Consider the following 21,289-nt stretch of genomic DNA (forward strand, 5'->3'; position numbering starts at 1 on the left):
GGGGAAACAGAGGTGGGGAATCAGATTTGGGGAATCAGAGGTGGCGAATCAAAGGCGGTGAATCAGAGATGGGGAATCAGAGGCGGGGAATCAGAGGCAGGGAATCAAACACGGGGAATCAGAGGCGGGGAATCAGAGCTGGGGAATCAGAGGCGGGGAATCAGAGTTGGGGAATCAGAGGCGGGGAATCAGATATGGGGAAACAGAGGTGGGGAATCAGAGGCGGGGAAACAGAGGCGGGGAATCAGATATGGGGAATCAGAGGTGGGGAATCAGAGGTTGCGAATCAGAGGCAGGGAATCAGAGGCAGGGAATCAGAGGCGGGGAATCAGATATGGGGAATCAGAGGTGGCGAATCAAAGGCGGTGTATCAGAGATGGGGAATCAGAGGCGGGGAATCAGAGTCAGGGAATCAAACACGGGGAATCAGAGGTGGGGAATCAGAGCTGGGGAATCAGAGGCGGGGAATCAGAGTTGGGGAATCAGAGGCGGGGAATCAGAGGCAGGGAATCAGAGGCGGAGAATCAGAGGTTGGGAATCAGAGGCAGGGAATCAGAGGCAGGGAATCGGAGGCAGGGAATCAGAGGCGGGGAATCAGAGGTGGGGAATCAGAGGTTGGGAATCAGAGGCGGGGAATCAGAGGCGGGGAATCAGAGGCGGGGAATCAGAGGCATGGAATCAGATGTGCGGAATCAGAGATGTGGAATCAGAGGCAGGGAATCAGAGGCGGGGAATCAGAGGCGTGGAATCAGAGGCCGGGAATCAGAGGCCGGGAATCAGAGGCCGGGAATCAGAGGCCGGGAATCAGAGGCCGGGAATCAGAGGTGGGGAATCAGAGGCCGGGAATCAGAGATGGGGAATCAGAGGCGGGGAATCAGCGGTGGTGAATCAGACGCGGGGATTCAGAGGTTGTAAATCAGAGATGGGGAATCAGAGGCGGGGAATCAGAGGCGGGGAATCAGAGGCGGGGAAACAGAGGTGGGGTATCAGATATGGGGAATCTGAGGTGGGGAATAAGATGCGGAGAATCAGATATGTGGAAACAGAGGTGGGGAATCAGAGGCGGGGAAACAGAGGCGGGGAATCAGATATGGGGAATCAGAGGTGGCGAATCAAAGGCGGTGAATCAGAGATGCGGAATCAGAGGCGGGGAATCAGAGGCAGGGAATCAAACACGGGGAATCAGAGGCGGGGAATCAGAGCTGGGGAATCAGAGGCGGGGAATCAGAGTTGGGGAATCAGAGGCGGGGAATCAGAGACGGGGAAACAGAGGCGGTGAATCAGATATGGGGAATCAGAGGTGGGGAATCAGAGGTTGGGAATCAGAGGCAGGGAATCAGAGGCGGGGAATCAGAGTCCGGGAATCAGAGATGGGGATTTTGAGGCGGGGAATGAGATATGGGGAATCAGAGGCGGGGAATCAGAGGCGGGGAAACAGAGGTGGGGAATCAGATATGGGGAATCAGATATGGGGAATCAAAGGCGGTGAATCAGAGATGGGGAATCAGAGGCGGGGAATCAGAGGCGGGGAATCAGAGCTGGGGAATCAGAGGCGGGGAATCAGAGTTGGGGAATCAAAGGCGGGGAATCAGATATGGGGAAACAGAGGTGGGGAATCAGAGGCGGGGAAACAGAGGCGGGGAATCAGATATGGGGAATCAGAGGTGGGGAATCAGAGTCCGGGAATCAGAGATGGGGAATAAGAGGCGGGGATCAGAGGCGGGGTATCAGAGCTGGGGAATCAGAGGCGGGGAATCAGAGTTGGGGAATCAGAGGCGGGGAATCAGATATGGGGAAACAGAGGTGGGGAATCAGAGGTGGGGAAACAGAGGCGGGGAATCAGATATGGGGAATCAGAGGTGGGGAATCAGAGGTTGGGAATCAGAGGCAGGGAATCAGAGGCGGGGAAACAGAGGCGGGGAATCAGATATGGGGAATCAGATATGGGGAATCAGAGGTGGCGAATCAAAGGCGGTGATTCAGAGATGGGGAATCAGAGGCGGGGAATCAGAGGCAGGGAATCAAACACGGGGAATCAGAGGTGGGGAATCAGAGCTGGGGAATCAGAGGCGGGGAATCAGAGTTGGGGAATCAGAGGCGGGGAATCAGAGGCGGGGAAACAGAGGTGGGGAATCAGAGGTTGGGAATCAGAGGCAGGGAATCCGAGGCGGGGAATCAGAGGCGGGGAATCAGAGGCACGGAATCAGATGTGCGGAATCAGAGATGGGGAATCAAAGGCGGGGAATCAGAGTTGGGGCATCAGAGGTGGGGAATTAGATATGGGGAATCAGAGGTGGGGAATCAGAGGCAGGGAATCAGATGTGCGCAATCAGAGGTGGGGAATCAGAGGCGGGGAAACAGAGGTGGGGAGTCAGATATGGGGAATCAGAGGTGGGGAATAAGAGGCGGAGAATCAGAGGCAGGGAATCAGATGCCGGGAATAAGAGGCCGGGAAACAGAGGTGGGGAATCAGAGTCCGGGAATCAGAGATGGGGATTCAGAGGCGGGGATTGAGATATTGGGAATCAGATATGGGGAATCAGAGGTGGCGAATCAAAGGCGGTGAATCAGAGATGGGGAATCAGAGGCAGGGAATCAGAGGCAGGGAATCAAACACGGGGATTCAGAGCTGGGGAATCAAAGTCGGGGAATCAGAGTTGGGGCATCAGAGGTGGGGAATTAGATATGGGGAAACAGAGGTGGGGAATCAGATGCGGGGAAACAGAGGCGGGGAATCAGATATGGGGAATCAGAGGTGGGGAATCAGAGGCAGGGAATCAGATGTGCGGAATCAGAGATGGGGAATCAGAGGCAGGGAATCAGAATCAGAAGCGGGGAATCAGAGGCCGGGAATCAGAGGCCGGGAATCAGATGCCGGGAATAAGAGGCCGGGAAGCAGAGGTGGGGAATCAGAGTCCGGGAATCAGAGATGGGGATTCAGAGGCGGGGAATGAGATATGGGGAATCAGAGGCGGGGAATCAGAGGCGGGGAAACAGAGGTGGGGAATCAGATATGGGGAATCAGATATGGGGAATCAAAGGCGGTGAATCAGAGATGGGGAATCAGAGGCGGGGAATCAGAGGCGGGGAATCAGAGCTGGGGAATCAGAGGCGGGGAATCAGAGTTGGGGAATCAGAGGCGGGGAATCAGATATGTGGAAACAGAGGTGGGGAATCAGAGGCGGGGAAACAGAGGCGGGGAATCAGATATGGGGAATCAGAGGTGGCGAATCAAAGGCGGTGAATCAGATATGGGGAATCAGAGGCGGGGAATCAGAGGCAGGGAATCAAACACGGGGAATCAGAGGCGGGGAATCAGAGCTGGGGAATCAGAGGCGGGGAATCAGAGTTGGGGAATCAGAGGCGGGGAATCAGAGACGGGGAAACAGAGGCGGTGAATCAGATATGGGGAATCAGAGGTGGGGAATCAGAGGTTGGGAATCAGAGGCAGGGAATCAGAGGCGGGGAATCAGAGTCCGGGAATCAGAGATGGGGATTTTGAGGCGGGGAATGAGATATGGGGAATCAGAGACGGGGAATCAGAGGTGGGGAAACAGAGGTGGGGAATCAGATATGGGGAATCAGATATGGGGAATCAAAGGCGGTGAATCAGAGATGGGGAATCAGAGGCGGGGAATCAGAGGCGGGGAATCAGAGCTGGGGAATCAGAGGCGGGGAATCAGAGTTGGGGAATCAAAGGCGGGGAATCAGATATGGGGAAACAGAGGTGAATAATCAGAGGCGGGGAAACAGAGGCGGGGAATCAGATATGGGGAATCAGAGGTGGGGAATCAGAGTCCGGGAATCAGAGATGGGGATTCAGAGGCTGGGAATGAGATATGGGGAATCAGAGGCGGGGAATCAGAGGCAGGGAAACAGAGGTGGGGAATCAGATATGGGGAATCTGATATGGGGAATCAAAGGCGGTGAATCAGAGATGGGGAATCAGAGGCGGGGAATCAGAGGCAGGGTATCAGAGCTGGGGAATCAGAGGCGGGGAATCAGAGTTGGGGAATCAGAGGCGGGGAATCAGATATGGGGAAACAGAGGTGGGGAATCAGAGGTGGGGAAACAGAGGCGGGGAATCAGATATGGGGAATCAGAGGTGGGGAATCAGAGGTTGGGAATCAGAGGCAGGGAATCAGAGGCGGGGAAACAGAGGCGGGGAATCAGATATGGGGAATCAGAGGTGGCGAATCAAAGGCGGTGAATCAGAGATGGGGAATCAGAGGCGGGGAATCAGAGGCAGGGAATCAAACACGGGGAATCAGAGGTGGGGAATCAGAGCTGGGGAATCAGAGGCGGGGAATCAGAGTTGGGGAATCAGAGTCGGGGAATCAGAGGCGGGGAAACAGAGGCGGGGAAACAGAGGCGGGGAATCAGATATGGGGAATCAGAGGTGGGGAATCAGAGGTTGGGAATCAGAGGCAGGGAATCAGAGGCGGGGAATCAGAGGCGGGGAATCAGAGGCAGGGAATCAGATGTGCGGAATCAGAGATGGGGAATCAAAGGCGGGGAATCAGAGTTGGGGCATCAGAGGTGGGGAATTAGATATGGGGAAACAGAGGCGGGGAATCAGAGGCGGGGAAACAGAGGCGGGGAATCAGATATGGGGAATAAGAGGTGGGGAATCAGAGGCAGGGATTCAGATGTGCGGAATCAGAGATCGGGAATCAGAGGCCGGGAATCAGCGGTGGGGAATCAGAGTCCGGGAATCAGAGATGGGGATTCAGAGGCGGGGAATGAGATATGGGGAATCAGAGGCATGGAATCAGTGGCGGGGAAACAGAGGTGGGGAATCAGATATAGGGAATCAGAGGTGGCGAATCAAAGGCGGTGAATCAGAGATGGGGAATCAGAGGTGGGGAATCAGAGGCAGGGAATCAAACACGGGGAATCAGAGGCGGGGAATCAGAGCTGGGGAATCAGAGGCGGGGAATCAGAGTTGGGGAATCAGAGGCGGGGAAACAGATGCGGGGAATCAGATATGGGGAATCAGAGGTGGGGAATCAGGGGCAGGGAATCAGTGGCGGGGAATCAGAGGCGGGGAATCAGAGGCGGGGAGTCAGAGGTAGGGAATCAGACACGGGGAATCAGAGGTGGGGAATCAGAGATGGGGAATCAGAGGCGGGGAATCAGAGGCAGGCAATCGGACGCCGGGAATCAGAGTCGGGGAATCAGAGCTGGGGAATCAGAGGTGGGGAATCAGAGTTGGGGAATCAGAGGCGGGGTATCAGATATGGGGAAATAGAGGCGGGGAATCAGATATGGGGAATCAGAGGCTGGGAATCACAGGGGGAGAAACAGAGGCGGGGAATAAGTTATGGGGAATCAGAGGTGGGGAATCAGGGGTGGGGAATCAGTGGCAGGGAATCAGAGGCGGGGAATCAGAGGCGGGGAATCAGAGGCGGGGAAACAGAGGTGGGGAATTAGATATGGGGAATCTGAGGAGGCGAATCAAAGGCGGTAAATCAGAGATGGGGAATCAGAGGCGGGGAATCAGAGCTGGGGAATCAGAGGCGGGGAATCAAACACGGGGAATCAGAGGCGGGGAATCAGACCTGGGGAATGAGAGGCGGGGAATCAGAGTTGGGGAATCAGAGGCGGGGAATCAGAGGCGGGGAAACAGAGGCGGGGAATCAGATATGGGGTATCAGAGGTGGGGAATCAGAGGTTTGTAATCAGAGGCAGGGAATCAGAGGCGGGGAATCAGAGGCGGGGAATCAGAGGCATGGAATCAGATGTGCGGAATCAGAGATGGGGAATCAGAGGCAGGGAATCAGAGGCGGGGAATCAGAGGCGTGGAATCAGAGGCCGGGAATCAGAGGCCGGGAATGAGAGGCCGGGAATCAGAGGCCGGGAATCAGAGGTGGGGAATCAGAGGCCGGGAATCCGAAATGGGAAATCAGAGGCGGGGAATCAATGGTGGTGAATCAGACGCGGAATTCAGAGGTTGTAAATCAGAGATGGGGAATCAGAGGCGGAAAAATCAGAAGCGGGGAATCAGAGGTGGGGAGTCAGATATGGGGAATCAGAGGTGGGGAATAAGAGGCGGAGAATCAGAGGCAGGGAATCAGAGGCGGGGAATCAGAGGCCGGGAATCAGAAGCCAGGAATCAGAGGCCGGGAATCAGAGGTGGGGAATCAGAGGCCGGGAATCAGAGCTGGGGAATCAGAGGCGTTTAATCATAGTTGGGAATTAGAGGCGGGGAATCAGAAATGGGGAAACAGAGGCGGGGAATCAGAGGCGGGGAAACAGAGGCGGGGAATCAGATATGGGGAATCAGATGCGGGGAATCAGAGGCGGGGAATCAGAGCTGGGGAATCAGAGTCGGGGAATCAGAGTTGGGGCATCAGAGGTGGGGAATTAGATATGGGGAAACAGAGGCGGGGAATCAGAGGCGGGGAAACAGAGGCGGGGAATCAGATATGTGGAATCAGAGGTGGGTAATCAGAGGCAGGGAATCAGATGTGCGGAATCAGAGATGGGGAATCAGAGGCAGGGAATCAGAATCAGAAGCAAAGGTATCAGAGGCCGGGAATCAGAGGCCGGGAATCAGATGCCGGGAATAAGAGGCCGGGAATCAGAGGTGGGGTATCAGAGTCCGGGAATCAGAGATGGGGATTCAGAGGCGGGGAATGAGATATGGGGAATCAGAGGAGGGGAATCAGAGGCGGGGAAACAGAGGTGGGGAATCAGATATGGGGAATCAGAGATGGGGAATCAAAGGCGGTGAATCAGAGATGGGGAATCAGAGGCGGGGAATCAGAGACGGGGAATCAGAGCTGGGGAATCAGAGGCGGGGAATCAGAGTTGGCGAATCAGAGGCGGGGAATCAGATATGGGGAAACAGAGGTGGGGAATCAGAGGCGGGGAAACAGAGGCGGGGAATCAGATATGGGGAATCAGAGTTGGGGAATCAGAGGTTGGGAATCAGAGGCAGGGAATCAGAGGCGGGGAAACAGAGGCGGGGAATCAGATATGGGGAATCAGAGGTGGCGAATCAAAGGCGGTGAATCAGAGATGGGGATTCAGAGGCGGGGAATCAGAGGCAGGGAATCAATCACGGGGAATCAGAGGTGGGGAATCAGAGGTGGGGAATCAGAGGTTGGGAATCAGAGGCAGGGAATCAGAGGCGGGAAATCAGAGGCGGGGAATCAGAGGCAGGGAATCAGATGTGCGGAATCAGAGAAGGGGAATCAAAGGCGGGGAATCAGAGTTGGGGCATCAGAGGTGGGGAAATAGATATGGGGAAAAAGAGGCGGGTAATCAGAGGCGGGGATACAGAGGCGGGGAATCAGATATGGGGAATCAGAGGTGGGGAATCAGAGGCAGGGAATCAGATGTGCGGAATCAGAGATGGGGAATCAGAGGCCGGGAATCAGAGGCCGGGAATCAGATGCCGGGAATAAGAGGCCGGGAATCAGCGGTGGGGAATAAGAGTCCGGGAATCAGAGATGGGGATTCAGAGGCGGGGAATGAGATATGGGGAATCAGAGGCGGGGAATCAGAGGCGGGGAAACAGAGGTGGGGAATCAGATATAGGGAATCAGAGGTGGCGAATCAAAGGCGGTGAATCACAGATGGGGAATCAGAGGCGGGGAATCAGAGGCAGGGAATCAAACACGGGGAATCAGAGGCGGGGAATCAGAGCTGGGGAATCAGAGGCGGGGAATCAGAGTTGGGGAATCAGAGGCGGGGAATCAGATATGGGGAATCAGAGGAGGGGAAACAGAGGCGGGGAAACAGAGGCGGGGAATCAGATATGGGGAATCAGAGGTGGGGAATCAGGGGCAGGGAATCAGTGGCAGGGAATCAGAGGCGGGGAATCAGAGGCGGGGAATCAGAGGTAGGGAATCAGACACGGGGAATCAGAGGTGGGGAATCAGAGATAGGGAATCAGAGGCAGGGAATCAGAGGCAGGGAATCGGACGCCGGGAATCAGAAGCGGGGAATCAGAGCTGTGGAATCAGAGGCGGGGAATCAGAGTTGGGGAATCAGAGGCGGGGTATCAGATATGGGGAAATAGAGGTGGGGAATCAGATATGGGGAATCAGAGGCTGGGAATCAGAGGGGGAGAAACAGAGGCGGGGAATAAGATATGGGGAATCAGAGGTGGGGAATCAGGGGCGGGGAATCAGAGGCAGGGAATCAGACACGGGGAATCAGAGGTGGGGAATCAGAGATGGGGAATCAGAGGCAGGGAATCAGAGGCAGGGAATCAGACGCGGGGAATCAGAGGAGGGGAATCAGAGCTGGGGAATCAGAGGCGGGGAATCAGAGTCGGGGAATCATATGCAGGGAATCGGATGTGCGGAATCAGAGATGGGGAATCAGAGGTGGGGAATCAGAGGTGGGGAATCAGAGGCGTTGAATCAGAGATGGGGAGTCAGAGGCGGGGAATCAGAGGCAGGAAATCAGACACGGGGATTCAGAGTCTGAGAATCAGATGGGGGGAATCAAAGGCGGGGAATCAGAGCTGGGGAATCAAAGGCAGGGAATCAGAGTTGGGGATTCAGAGGCGGGGAATCAGATATTGGGAAACAGAGGCGGGGAATCAGAGGCGGGCAAACAGAGGCGGGGAATCAGATATGGGGAATCAGAGGTGGGGAATCAGAGGTGGTGAATCAGAGATGGGGAATTACAGGCGGGGAATCAGAGGCAGGGAATAGAACGCGGGGAATCAGAGGTGGGGAATCAGAGTCGGGGAATCAGAGGCAGGGAATCAGATACGGGGAATCAGAGGTGGGGAATCAGAGATGGGCAATCAGAGGCGGGGAATCAGAGGCAGGGAATCAGACGCGGGGAATCAGAGGCGGGGAATCAGAGCTGGAGAATCAGAGGCGGGGAATCAGAGTCGGGGAATCAGAGGCCGCGAATCAGAGATGGGGATTCAGAGGCGGGGAATCAGAGGCGGGGAAACAGAGGTGGGGAATCAGATATGGGGAATCAGTGGTGGCGAATCAAAGGCGGTAAATCAGAGATGGGGAATCAGAGGCGGGGATCCGAGGCAGGGAATCAAACACGGGGAATCAGAGGCGGGGAATCAGAGCTGGGGAATCAGAGGCGGGGAATCAGAGTCGGGGAATCAGAGTCGGGGAATCAGATATGGGGAAACAGAGGTGGGGAATCAGAGGCGGGGATACAGAGGCGGGGAATCAGATATGGGGAATCAGAGGTGGGGAATCAGAGGTTGGGAATCAGAGGCAGGGAAACAGAGGCGGGGAAACAGAGGTTGGGAATCAGAGGCAGGGAATCAGAGGCGGGGAAACAGAGGCGGGGAATCAGATATGGGGAATCAGAGGTGGCGAATCAAAGGTGGTGAATCAGAGATGGGGAATCAGAGGCGGTGAATCAGAGGCAGGGAATCAAACACGGGGAATCAGAGGTGGGGAATCAGACCTGGGGAATCAGAGGCGGGGAATCAGAGTTGGGGAATCAGAGGCGAGGAATCAGAGACGGGGAAACAGAGGCGGGGAATCAGATATGGGGAATCAGAGGTGGGGAATCAGAGGTTGCTAATCAGAGGCAGGGAATCAGAGGCGGGGAATCAGATGCATGGAATCAGATGTGCAGAATCAGAGATGGGGAATCAGAGGCAGGGAATCAGAGGCGGGGAATCAGAGGCGTGGAATCAGAGGCCGGTATTCAGAGGCCGGGAATGAGAGGCCGGGAATCAGAGGCCGGGAATCAGAGGCCGGGAATCAGAGGTGGGATATCAGAGGCCGGGAATCAGAGATGGGGAATCAGAGGCGGGGAATCAGCGGTGGTGAATCAGACACGGGGATTCAGAGGTTGTAAATCAGAGATGGGGAATCAGAGGCGGGGAATCAGAGGTGGGGAAACAGAGGTGGGGAGTCAGATATGGGGAATCAGAGGTGGGGAATAAGAGGCGGAGAATCAGAGGCAGGGAATCAGAGGCGGGGAATCAGAGGCCGGGAATCAGAAGCCAGGAATCAGAGGCCGGGAATCAGAGATGGGGATTCAGAGGCGGGGAATGAGATATTGGGAATCAGAGGCGGGGAATCAGAGGCGGGGAAACAGAGGTGGGGAATCAGATTTGGGGAATCAGAGGTGGCGAATCAAAGGCGGTGAATCAGAGATGGGGAATCAGAGGCGGGGAATCAGAGGCAGGGAATCAAACACGGAGAATCAGAGGCGGGGAATCAGAGCTGGGGAATCAGAGGCGGGGAATCAGAGTTGGGGAATCAGAGGCGGGGAATCAGATATGGGGAAACAGAGGTGGGGAATCAGAGGCGGGGAAACAGAGGCGGGGAATCAGATATGGGGAATCAGAGGTGGGGAATCAGAGGTTGGGAATCAGAGGCAGGGAATCAGAGGCAGGGAATCAGAGGCGGGGAATCAGATATGGGGAATCAGAGGTGGCGAATCAAAGGCGGTGTATCAGAGATGGGGAATCAGAGGCGGGGAATCAGAGTCAGGGAATCAAACACGGGGAATCAGAGGTGGGGAATCAGAGCTGGGGAATCAGAGGCGGGGAATCAGAGTTGGGGAATCAGAGGCGGGGAATCAGAGGAAGGGAATCAGAGGCGGAGAATCAGAGGTTGGGAATCAGAGGCAGGGAATCAGAGGCAGGGAATCAGAGGCAGGGAATCAGAGGCGGGGAATCAGAGGTGGGGAATCAGAGGTTGGGAATCAGAGGCAGGGAATCAGAGGCGGGGAATCAGAGGCGGGGAATCAGAGGCATGGAATCAGATGTGCGGAATCAGAGATGTGGAATCAGAGGCAGGGAATCAGAGGCGGGGAATCAGAGGCGTGGAATCAGAGGCCGGGAATCAGAGGACGGGAATCAGAGGCCGGGAATGAGAGGCCGGGAATCAGAGGCCGGGAATCAGAGGTGGGGAATCAGAGGCCGGGAATCAGAGATGGGGAATCAGAGGCGGGGAATCAGCGGTGGTGAATCAGACGCGGGGATTCAGAGGTTGTAAATCAGAGATGGGGAATCAGAGGCGGGGAATCAGAGGCGGGGAAACAGAGGTGGGGAATCAGATATGGGGAATCTGAGGTGGGGAATAAGATGCGGAGAATCAGAGGCAGGGAATCAGATGCCGGGAATAAGAGGCCGGGAATCAGAGGTGGGGAATCAGAGTCCAGGAATCAGAGATGGGGATTCAGAGGCGGGGAATGAGATATTGGGAATCAGAGGCGGGGAATCAGAGGCGGGGAAACAAAGGCGGTGAATCAGAGATGGGGAATCAGAGGCGCGGAATCAGAGGCAGGGAATCAAACACGGGGAATCAGAGCTGGGGAATCAGAGTCGGGGAATCAGAGTTGGGGCATCAGAGGTGGGGAATTAGATATGGGGAAACAGAGGTGGGGAATGAGAGGCGGGGAAACAGAGGCGGGGAATCAGATATGGGGAATCAGAGGTGGGGAATCAGAGGCAGGGAATCAGATGTGCGGAATCAGAGGTGGGGAATCAGAGGCGGGGAAACAGAGGTGGGGAGTCAGATATGGGGAATCAGAGGTGGGGAATAAGAGGCGGAGAATCAGAGGCAGGGAATCAGATGCCGGGAATAAGAGGCCGGGAATCAGAAGTGGGGAATCAGAGTCCAGGAATCAGAGATGGGGATTCAGAGGCGGGGAATGAGATATTGGGAATCAGAGGCGGGGAATCAGAGGCGGGGAAACAAAGGCGGTGAATCAGAGATGGGGAATCAGAGGCGCGGAATCAGAGGCAGGGAATCAAACACGGGGAATCAGAGCTGGGGAATCAGAGTCGGGGAATCAGAGTTGGGGCATCAGAGGTGGGGAATTAGATATGGGGAAACAGAGGTGGGGAATGAGAGGCGGGGAAACAGAGGCGGGGAATCAGATATGGGGAATCAGAGGTGGGGAATCAGAGGCAGGGAATCAGATGTGCGGAATCAGAGGTGGGGAATCAGAGGCGGGGAAACAGAGGTGGGGAGTCAGATATGGGGAATCAGAGGTGGGGAATAAGAGGCGGAGAATCAGAGGCAGGGAATCAGATGCCGGGAATAAGAGGCCGGGAAACAGAGGTGGGGAATCAGAGTCCGGGAATCGGAGATGGGGATTCAGAGGCGGGGATTGAGATATTTGGAATCAGATATGGGGAATCAGAGGTGGCGAATCAAAGGCGGTGAATCAGAGATGGGGAATCAGAGGCGGGGAATCGGAGGCATGGAATCAAACACGGGGAATCAGAGCTGGGGAATCAAAGTCGGGGAATCACAGTTGGGGCATCAGAGGTGGGGAATTAGATATGGGGAAACAGAGGTGGGGAATCAGAGGCGGGGAAACAGGGGCGGGGAATCAGATATGGGGAATCAGAGGTGGGGAATCAGAGGCAGGGAATCAGAATCAGAAGCGGGGAATCAGAGGCCGGGAATCAGAGGCCGGGAATCAGATGCCGGGAATAAGAGGCCGGGAAGCAGAGGTGGGGAATCAGAGTCCGGGAATCAGAGATGGGGATTCAGAGGCGGGGAATGAGATATGGGGAATCAGAGGCGGGGAATCAGAGGCGGGGAATTAGATATGGGGAAACAGAGGTGGGGAATCAGATGCGGGGAAACAGAGGCGGGGAATCAGATATGGGGAATCAGAGGTGGGGAATCAGAGGCAGGGAATCAGATGTGCGGAATCAGAGATGGGGAATCAGAGGCAGGGAATCAGAATCAGAAGCGGGGAATCAGAGGCCGGGAATCAGAGGCCGGGAATCAGATGCCGGGAATAAGAGGCCGGGAAGCAGAGGTGGGGAATCAGAGTCCGGGAATCAGAGATGGGGATTCAGAGGCGGGGAATGAGATATGGGGAATCAGAGGCGGGGAATCAGAGGCGGGGAAACAGAGGTGGGGAATCAGATATGGGGAATCAGATATGGGGTATCAAAGGCGGTGAATCAGAGATGGGGAATCAGAGGCGGAGAATCAGAGGCGGGGAATCAGAGCTGGGGAATCAGAGGCGGGGAATCAGAGTTGGGGAATCAGAGGCGGGGAATCAGATATGTGGAAACAGAGGTGGGGAATTAGAGGCGGGGAAACAGAGGCGGGGAATCAGATATGGGGAATCAGAGGTGGCGAATCAAAGGCGGTGAATCAGAGATGGGGAATCAGAGGCGGGGAATCAGAGGCAGGGAATCAAACACGGGGAATCAGAGGTGGGGAATCAGAGCTGGGGAATCAGAGGCGGGGAATCAGAGTTGGGGAATCAGAGGCGGGGAATCAGAGGCGGGGAAACAGAGGCGGTGAATCAGATATGGGGAATCAGAGGTGGGGAATCAGAGGTTGGGAATCAGAGGCAGGGAATCAGAGGTGGGGAATCAGAGTCCGGGAATCAGAGATGGGGATTCAGAGGCGGGGAATGAGATATGGGGAATCAGAGGCGGGGAATCAGAGGCGGGGAAACAGAGGTGGGGAATCAGATATGGGGAATCAGATATGGGGAATCAAAGGCGGTGAATCAGAGATGGGGAATCAGAGGCGGGGAATCAGAGGCTGGGAATCAGAGCTGGGGAATCAGAGGCGGGGAATCAGAGTTGGGGAATCAAAGGCGGGGAATCAGATATGGGGAAACAGAGGTGGGGAATCAGAGGCGGGGAAACAGAGGCGGGGAATCAGATATGGGGAATCAGAGGTGGGGAATCAGAGTCCGGGAATCAGAGATGGGGATTCAGAGGCGGGGAATGAGATATGGGGAATCAGAGGCGGGGAATCAGAGGCGGGGAAACAGAGATGGGGAATCAGATATGGGGAATCTGATATGGGGAATCAAAGGCGGTGAATCAGAGATGGGGAATCAGAGGCGGGGAATCAGAGGCGGGGTATCAGAGCTGGGGAATCAGAGGCGGGGAATCAGAGTTGGGGAATCAGAGGTGGGGAATCAGATATGGGGAAACAGAGGTGGGGAATCAGAGGTGGGGAAACAGAGGCGGGGAATCAGATATGGGGAATCAGAGGTGGGGAATCAGAGGTTGGGAATCAGAGGCAGGGAATCAGAGGCGGGGAAACAGAGGCGGGGAATCTATTATGGGGAATCAGAGGTGGCGAATCAAAGGCGGTGAATCAGAGATGGGGAATCAGAGGCGGGGAATCAGAGGCAGTGAATCAAACACGGGGAATCAGAGGTGGGGAATCAGAGCTGGGGAATCAGAGGCAGGGAATCAGAGTTGGGGAATCAGAGGCGGGGAATCAGAGGCGGGGAAACAGAGGCGGGGAATCAGATATGGGGAATCAGAGGTCGGGAATCAGAGGTTGGGAATCAGAGGCAGGGAATCAGAGGCGGGGAATCAGAGGCGGGGAATCAGAGGCAGGGAATCAGATGTGTGGAATCAGAGATGGGGAATCAAAGGCGGGGAATCAGAGTTGGGGCATCAGAGGTGGGGAATTAGATATGGGGAAACAGAGGCGGGGAATCAGAGGCGGGGAAACAGAGGCGGGGAATCAGATATGGGGAATCAGAGGTGGGGAATCAGAGGCAGGGAATCAGATGTGCGGAATCAGAGATGGGGAATCAGAGGCAGGGAATCAGAATCAGAAGCGGGGAATCAGAGGCCGGGAATCAGAGGCCGGGAATCAGATGCCGGGAATAAGAGGCCGGGAATCAGAGGTGGGGAATCAGAGTCCGGGAATCAGAGAAGGGGATTCAGAGGCGGGGAATGAGATATGGGGAATCAGAGGCATGGAATCAGTGGCGGGGAAACAGAGGTGGGGAATCAGATATAGGGAATCAGAGGTGGCGAATCAAAGGCGGTGAATCAGAGATGGGGAATCAGAGGCGGGGAATCAGAGGCAGGGAATCAAACACGGGGAATCAGAGGCGGGGAATCAGAGCTGGGGAATCAGAGGCGGGGAATCAGAGTTGGGGAATCAGAGGCGGGGATTCAGATATGGGGAATCAGAGGCGGGGAATCAGAGGCGGGGAAACAGACGCGGGGAATCAGATATGGGGAATCAGAGGTTGGGAATCAGAGGCAGGGAATCAGAGGCAGGGAATCAGAGGCAGGGAATCAGAGGCGGGGAATCAGAGGTGGGGAATCAGAGGTTGGGAATCAGAGGCAGGGAATCAGAGGCGGGGAATCAGAGGCGGGGAATCACAGGCATGGAATCAGATGTGCGGAATCAGAGATGTGGAATCAGAGGCAGGGAATCAGAGGCGGGGAATCAGAGGCGTGGAATCAGAGGCCGGGAATCAGAGGACGGGAATCAGAGGCCGGGAATCAGAGGCCGGGAATCAGAGATGGGGAATCAGAGGCGGGGAATCAGCGGTGGTGAATCAGACGCGGGGATTCAGAGGTTTTAAATCAGAGATGGGGAATCAGAGGCGGGGAATCAGAGGCGGGGAAACAGAGGTGGGGAATCAGATATGGGGAATCTGAGGTGGGGAATAAGATGCGGAGAATCAGAGGCAGGGAATCAGATGCCGGGAATAAGAGGCCGGGAATCAGAGGTGGGGAATCAGAGTCCAGGAATCAGAGATGGGGATTCAGAGGCGGGGAATGAGATATTGGGAATCAGAGGCGGGGAATCAGAGGCGGGGAAACAAAGGCGGTGAATCAGAGATGGGGAATCAGAGGCGCGGAATCAGAGGCAGGGAATCAAACACGGGGAATCAGAGCTGGGGAATCAGAGTCGGGGAATCAGAGTTGGGGCATCAGAGGTGGGGAATTAGATATGGGGAAACAGAGGTGGGGAATGAGAGGCGGGGAAACAGAGGCGGGGAATCAGATATGGGGAATCAGAGGTGGGGAATCAGAGGCAGGGAATCAGATGTGCGGAATCAGAGGTGGGGAATCAGAGGCGGGGAAACAGAGGTGGGGAGTCAGATATGGGGAATCAGAGGTGGGGAATAAGAGGCGGAGAATCAGAGGCAGGGAATCAGATGCCGGGAATAAGAGGCCGGGAATCAGAGGTGGGGAATCAGAGTCCAGGAATCAGAGATGGGGATTCAGAGGCGGGGAATGAGATATTGGGAATCAGAGGCGGGGAATCAGAGGCGGGGAAACAAAGGCGGTGAATCAGAGATGGGGAATCAGAGGCGCGGAATCAGAGGCAGGGAATCAAACACGGGGAATCAGAGCTGGGGAATCAGAGTCGGGGAATCAGAGTTGGGGCATCAGAGGTGGGGAATTAGATATGGGGAAACAGAGGTGGGGAATGAGAGGCGGGGAAACAGAGGCGGGGAATCAGATATGGGGAATCAGAGGTGGGGAATCAGAGGCAGGGAATCAGATGTGCGGAATCAGAGGTGGTGAATCAGAGGCGGGGAAACAGAGGTGGGGAGTCAGATATGGGGAATCAGAGGTGGGGAATAAGAGGCGGAGAATCAGAGGCAGGGAATCAGATGCCGGGAATAAGAGGCCGGGAAACAGAGGTGGGGAATCAGAGTCCGGGAATCGGAGATGGGGATTCAGAGGCGGGGATTGAGATATTTGGAATCAGATATGGGGAATCAGAGGTGGCGAATCAAAGGCGGTGAATCAGAGATGGGGAATCAGAGGCGGGGAATCGGAGGCATGGAATCAAACACGGGGAATCAGAGCTGGGGAATCAAAGTCGGGGAATCAGAGTTGGGGCATCAGAGGTGGGGAATTAGATATGGGGAAACAGAGGTGGGGAATCAGAGGCGGGGAAACAGGGGCAGGGAATCAGATATGGGGAATCAGAGGTGGGGAATCAGAGGCAGGGAATCAGAATCAGAAGCGGGGAATCAGAGGCCGGGAATCAGAGGCCGGGAATCAGATGCCGGGAATAAGAGGCCGGGAAGCAGAGGTGGGGAATCAGAGTCCGGGAATCAGAGATGGGGATTCAGAGGCGGGGAATGAGATATGGGGAATCAGAGGCGGGGAATCAGAGGCGGGGAATTAGATATGGGGAAACAGAGGTGGGGAATCAGATGCGGGGAAACAGAGGCGGGGAATCAGATATGGGGAATCAGAGGTGGGGAATCAGAGGCAGGGAATCAGATGTGCGGAATCAGAGATGGGGAATCAGAGGCAGGGAATCAGAATCAGAAGCGGGGAATCAGAGGCCGGGAATCAGAGGCCGGGAATCAGATGCCGGGAATAAGAGGCCGGGAAGCAGAGGTGGGGAATCAGAGTCCGGGAATCAGAGATGGGGATTCAGAGGCGGGGAATGAGATATGGGGAATCAGAGGCGGGGAATCAGAGGCGGGGAAACAGAGGTGGGGAATCAGATATGGGGAATCAGATATGGGGTATCAAAGGCGGTGAATCAGAGATGGGGAATCAGAGGCGGAGAATCAGAGGCGGGGAATCAGAGCTGGGGAATCAGAGGCGGGGAATCAGAGTTGGGGAATCAGAGGCGGGGAATCAGATATGTGGAAACAGAGGTGGGGAATTAGAGGCGGGGAAACAGAGGCGGGGAATCAGATATGGGGAATCAGAGGTGGCGAATCAAAGGCGGTGAATCAGAGATGGGGAATCAGAGGCGGGGAATCAGAGGCAGGGAATCAAACACGGGGAATCAGAGGTGGGGAATCAGAGCTGGGGAATCAGAGGCGGGGAATCAGAGTTGGGGAATCAGAGGCGGGGAATCAGAGGCGGGGAAACAGAGGCGGTGAATCAGATATGGGGAATCAGAGGTGGGGAATCAGATGTTGGGAATCAGAGGCAGGGAATCAGAGGTGGGGAATCAGAGTCCGGGAATCAGAGATGGGGATTCAGAGGCGGGGAATGAGATATGGGGAATCAGAGGCGGGGAATCAGAGGCGGGGAAACAGAGGTGGGGAATCAGATATGGGGAATCAGATATGGGGAATCAAAGGCGGTGAATCAGAGATGGGGAATCAGAGGCGGGGAATCAGAGGCTGGGAATCAGAGCTGGGGAATCAGAGGCGGGGAATCAGAGTTGGGGAATCAAAGGCGGGGAATCAGATATGGGGAAACAGAGGTGGGGAATCAGAGGCGGGGAAACAGAGGCGGGGAATCAGATATGGGGAATCAGAGGTGGGGAATCAGAGTCCGGGAATCAGAGATGGGGATTCAGAGGCGGGGAATGAGATATGGGGAATCAGAGGCGGGGAATCAGAGGCGGGGAAACAGAGGTGGGGAATCAGATATGGGGAATCTGATATTGGGAATCAAAGGCGGTGAATCAGAGATGGGGAATCAGAGGCGGGGAATCAGAGGCGGGGTATCAGAGCTGGGGAATCAGAGGCGGGGAATCAGAGTTGGGGAATCAGAGGTGGGGAATCAGATATGGGGAAACAGAGGTGGGGAATCAGAGGTGGGGAAACAGAGGCGGGGAATCAGATATGGGGAATCAGAGGTGGGGAATCAGAGGTTGGGAATCAGAGGCAGGGAATCAGAGGCGGGGAAACAGAGGCGGGGAATCAGATATGGGGAATCAGAGGTGGCGAATCAAAGGCGGTGAATCAGAGATGGGGAATCAGAGGCGGGGAATCAGAGGCAGTGAATCAAACACGGGGAATCAGAGGTGGGGAATCAGAGCTGGGGAATCAGAGGCAGGGAATCAGAGTTGGGGAATCAGAGGCGGGGAATCAGAGGCGGGGAAACAGAGGCGGGGAATCAGATATGGGGAATCAGAGGTCGGGAATCAGAGGTTGGGAATCAGAGGCAGGGAATCAGAGGCGGGGAATCAGAGGCGGGGAATCAGAGGCAGGGAATCAGATGTGCGGAATCAGAGATGGGGAATCAAAGGCGGGGAATCAGAGTTGGGGCATCAGAGGTGGGGAATTAGATATGGGGAATCAGAGGTGGCAAATCAAAGGCGGTGAATCAGAGATGGGGAATCAGAGGCGGTGAATCAGAGGCAGGGAATCAAACACGGGGAATCAGAGGCGGGGAATCAGACCTGGGGAATGAGAGGCGGGGAATCAGAGTTGGGGAATCAGAGGCGGGGAATCAGAGGTGGGGAAACAGAGGCGGGGAATCAGATATGGGGTATCAGAGGTGGGGAATCAGAGGTTGGGAATCAGAGGCAGGGAATCAGAGGCGGGGAATCAGAGGCGGGGAATCAGAGGCATGGAATCAGATGTGCGGAATCAGAGATGGGGAATCAGAGGCAGGGAATCAGAGGCGGGGAATCAGAGGCGTGGAATCAGAGGCCGGGAATCAGAGGCCGGGAATGAGAGGCCGGGAATCAGAGGCCGGGAATCAGAGGCCGGGAATCAGAGGTGGGGAATCAGAGGCCGGGAATCAGAGATGGGAAATCAGAGGCGGGGAATCAGTGGTGGTGAATCAGACGCGGGATTCAGAGGTTGTAAATCAGAGATGGGGAATCAGAGGCGGAAAAATCAGAAGCGGGGAAACAGAGGTGGGGAGTCAGATATGGGGAATCAGAGGTGGGGAATAAGAGGCGGCGAATCAGAGGCAGGGAATCAGAGGCGGGGAATCAGAGGCCGGGAATCAGAAGCCAGGAATCAGAGGCCGGGAATCAGAGGTGGGGAATCAGAGGCCGGGAATCAGAGCTGGGGAATCAGAGGCGTTTAATCATAGTTGGGAATTAGAGGCGGGGAATCAGAAATGGGGAAACAGAGGCGGGGAATCAGAGGCGGGGAAACAGAGGCGGGGAATCAGATATGGGGAATCAGATGCGGGGAATCATAGGTGGGGAATCAGAGCTGGGGAATCAGAGTCGGGGAATCAGAGTTGGGGCATCAGAGGTGGGGAATTAGATATGGGGAAACAGAGGTGGGGAATGAGAGGCGGGGAAACAGAGGCGGGGAATGAGATATTGGGAATCAGAGGCGGGGAATCAGAGGCGGGGAAACAAAGGCGGTGAATCAGAGATGGGGAATCAGAGGCGCGGAATCAGAGGCAGGGAATCAAACACGGGGAATCAGAGCTGGGGATTCAGAGTCGGGGAATCAGAGTTGGGGCATCAGAGGTGGGGAATTAGATATGGGGAAACAGAGGTGGGGAATGAGAGGCGGGGAAACAGAGGCGGGGAATCAGATATGGGGAATCAGAGGTGGGGAATCAGAGGCAGGGAATCAGATGTGCGGAATCAGAGGTGGGGAATCAGAGGCGGGGAAACAGAGGTGGGGAGTCAGATATGGGGAATCAGAGGTGGGGAATAAGAGGCGGAGAATCAGAGGCAGGGAATCAGATGCCGGGAATAAGAGGCCGGGAATCAGAGGTGGGGAATCAGAGTCCAGGAATCAGAGATGGGGATTCAGAGGCGGGGAATGAGATATTGGGAATCAGAGGCGGGGAATCAGAGGCGGGGAAACAAAGGCGGTGAATCAGAGATGGGGAATCAGAGGCGCGGAATCAGAGGCAGGGAATCAAACACGGGGAATCAGAGCTGGGGAATCAGAGTCGGGGAATCAGAGTTGGGGCATCAGAGGTGGGGAATTAGATATGGGGAAACAGAGGTGGGGAATGAGAGGCGGGGAAACAGAGGCGGGGAATCAGATATGGGGAATCAGAGGTGGGGAATCAGAGGCAGGGAATCAGATGTGCGGAATCAGAGGTGGTGAATCAGAGGCGGGGAAACAGAGGTGGGGAGTCAGATATGGGGAATCAGAGGTGGGGAATAAGAGGCGGAGAATCAGAGGCAGGGAATCAGATGCCGGGAATAAGAGGCCGGGAAACAGAGGTGGGGAATCAGAGTCCGGGAATCGGAGATGGGGATTCAGAGGCGGGGATTGAGATATTTGGAATCAGATATGGGGAATCAGAGGTGGCGAATCAAAGGCGGTGAATCAGAGATGGGGAATCAGAGGCGGGGAATCGGAGGCATGGAATCAAACACGGGGAATCAGAGCTGGGGAATCAAAGTCGGGGAATCAGAGTTGGGGCATCAGAGGTGGGGAATTAGATATGGGGAAACAGAGGTGGGGAATCAGAGGCGGGGAAACAGGGGCAGGGAATCAGATATGGGGAATCAGAGGTGGGGAATCAGAGGCAGGGAATCAGAATCAGAAGCGGGGAATCAGAGGCCGGGAATCAGAGGCCGGGAATCAGATGCCGGGAATAAGAGGCCGGGAAGCAGAGGTGGGGAATCAGAGTCCGGGAATCAGAGATGGGGATTCAGAGGCGGGGAATGAGATATGGGGAATCAGAGGCGGGGAATCAGAGGCGGGGAATTAGATATGGGGAAACAGAGGTGGGGAATCAGATGCGGGGAAACAGAGGCGGGGAATCAGATATGGGGAATCAGAGGTGGGGAATCAGAGGCAGGGAATCAGATGTGCGGAATCAGAGATGGGGAATCAGAGGCAGGGAATCAGAATCAGAAGCGGGGAATCAGAGGCCGGGAATCAGAGGCCGGGAATCAGATGCCGGGAATAAGAGGCCGGGAAGCAGAGGTGGGGAATCAGAGTC

Source organism: Narcine bancroftii, chromosome 6 (genome assembly GCF_036971445.1).
Source record: "Narcine bancroftii isolate sNarBan1 chromosome 6, sNarBan1.hap1, whole genome shotgun sequence".
Taxonomy (NCBI): domain Eukaryota; kingdom Metazoa; phylum Chordata; class Chondrichthyes; order Torpediniformes; family Narcinidae; genus Narcine; species Narcine bancroftii.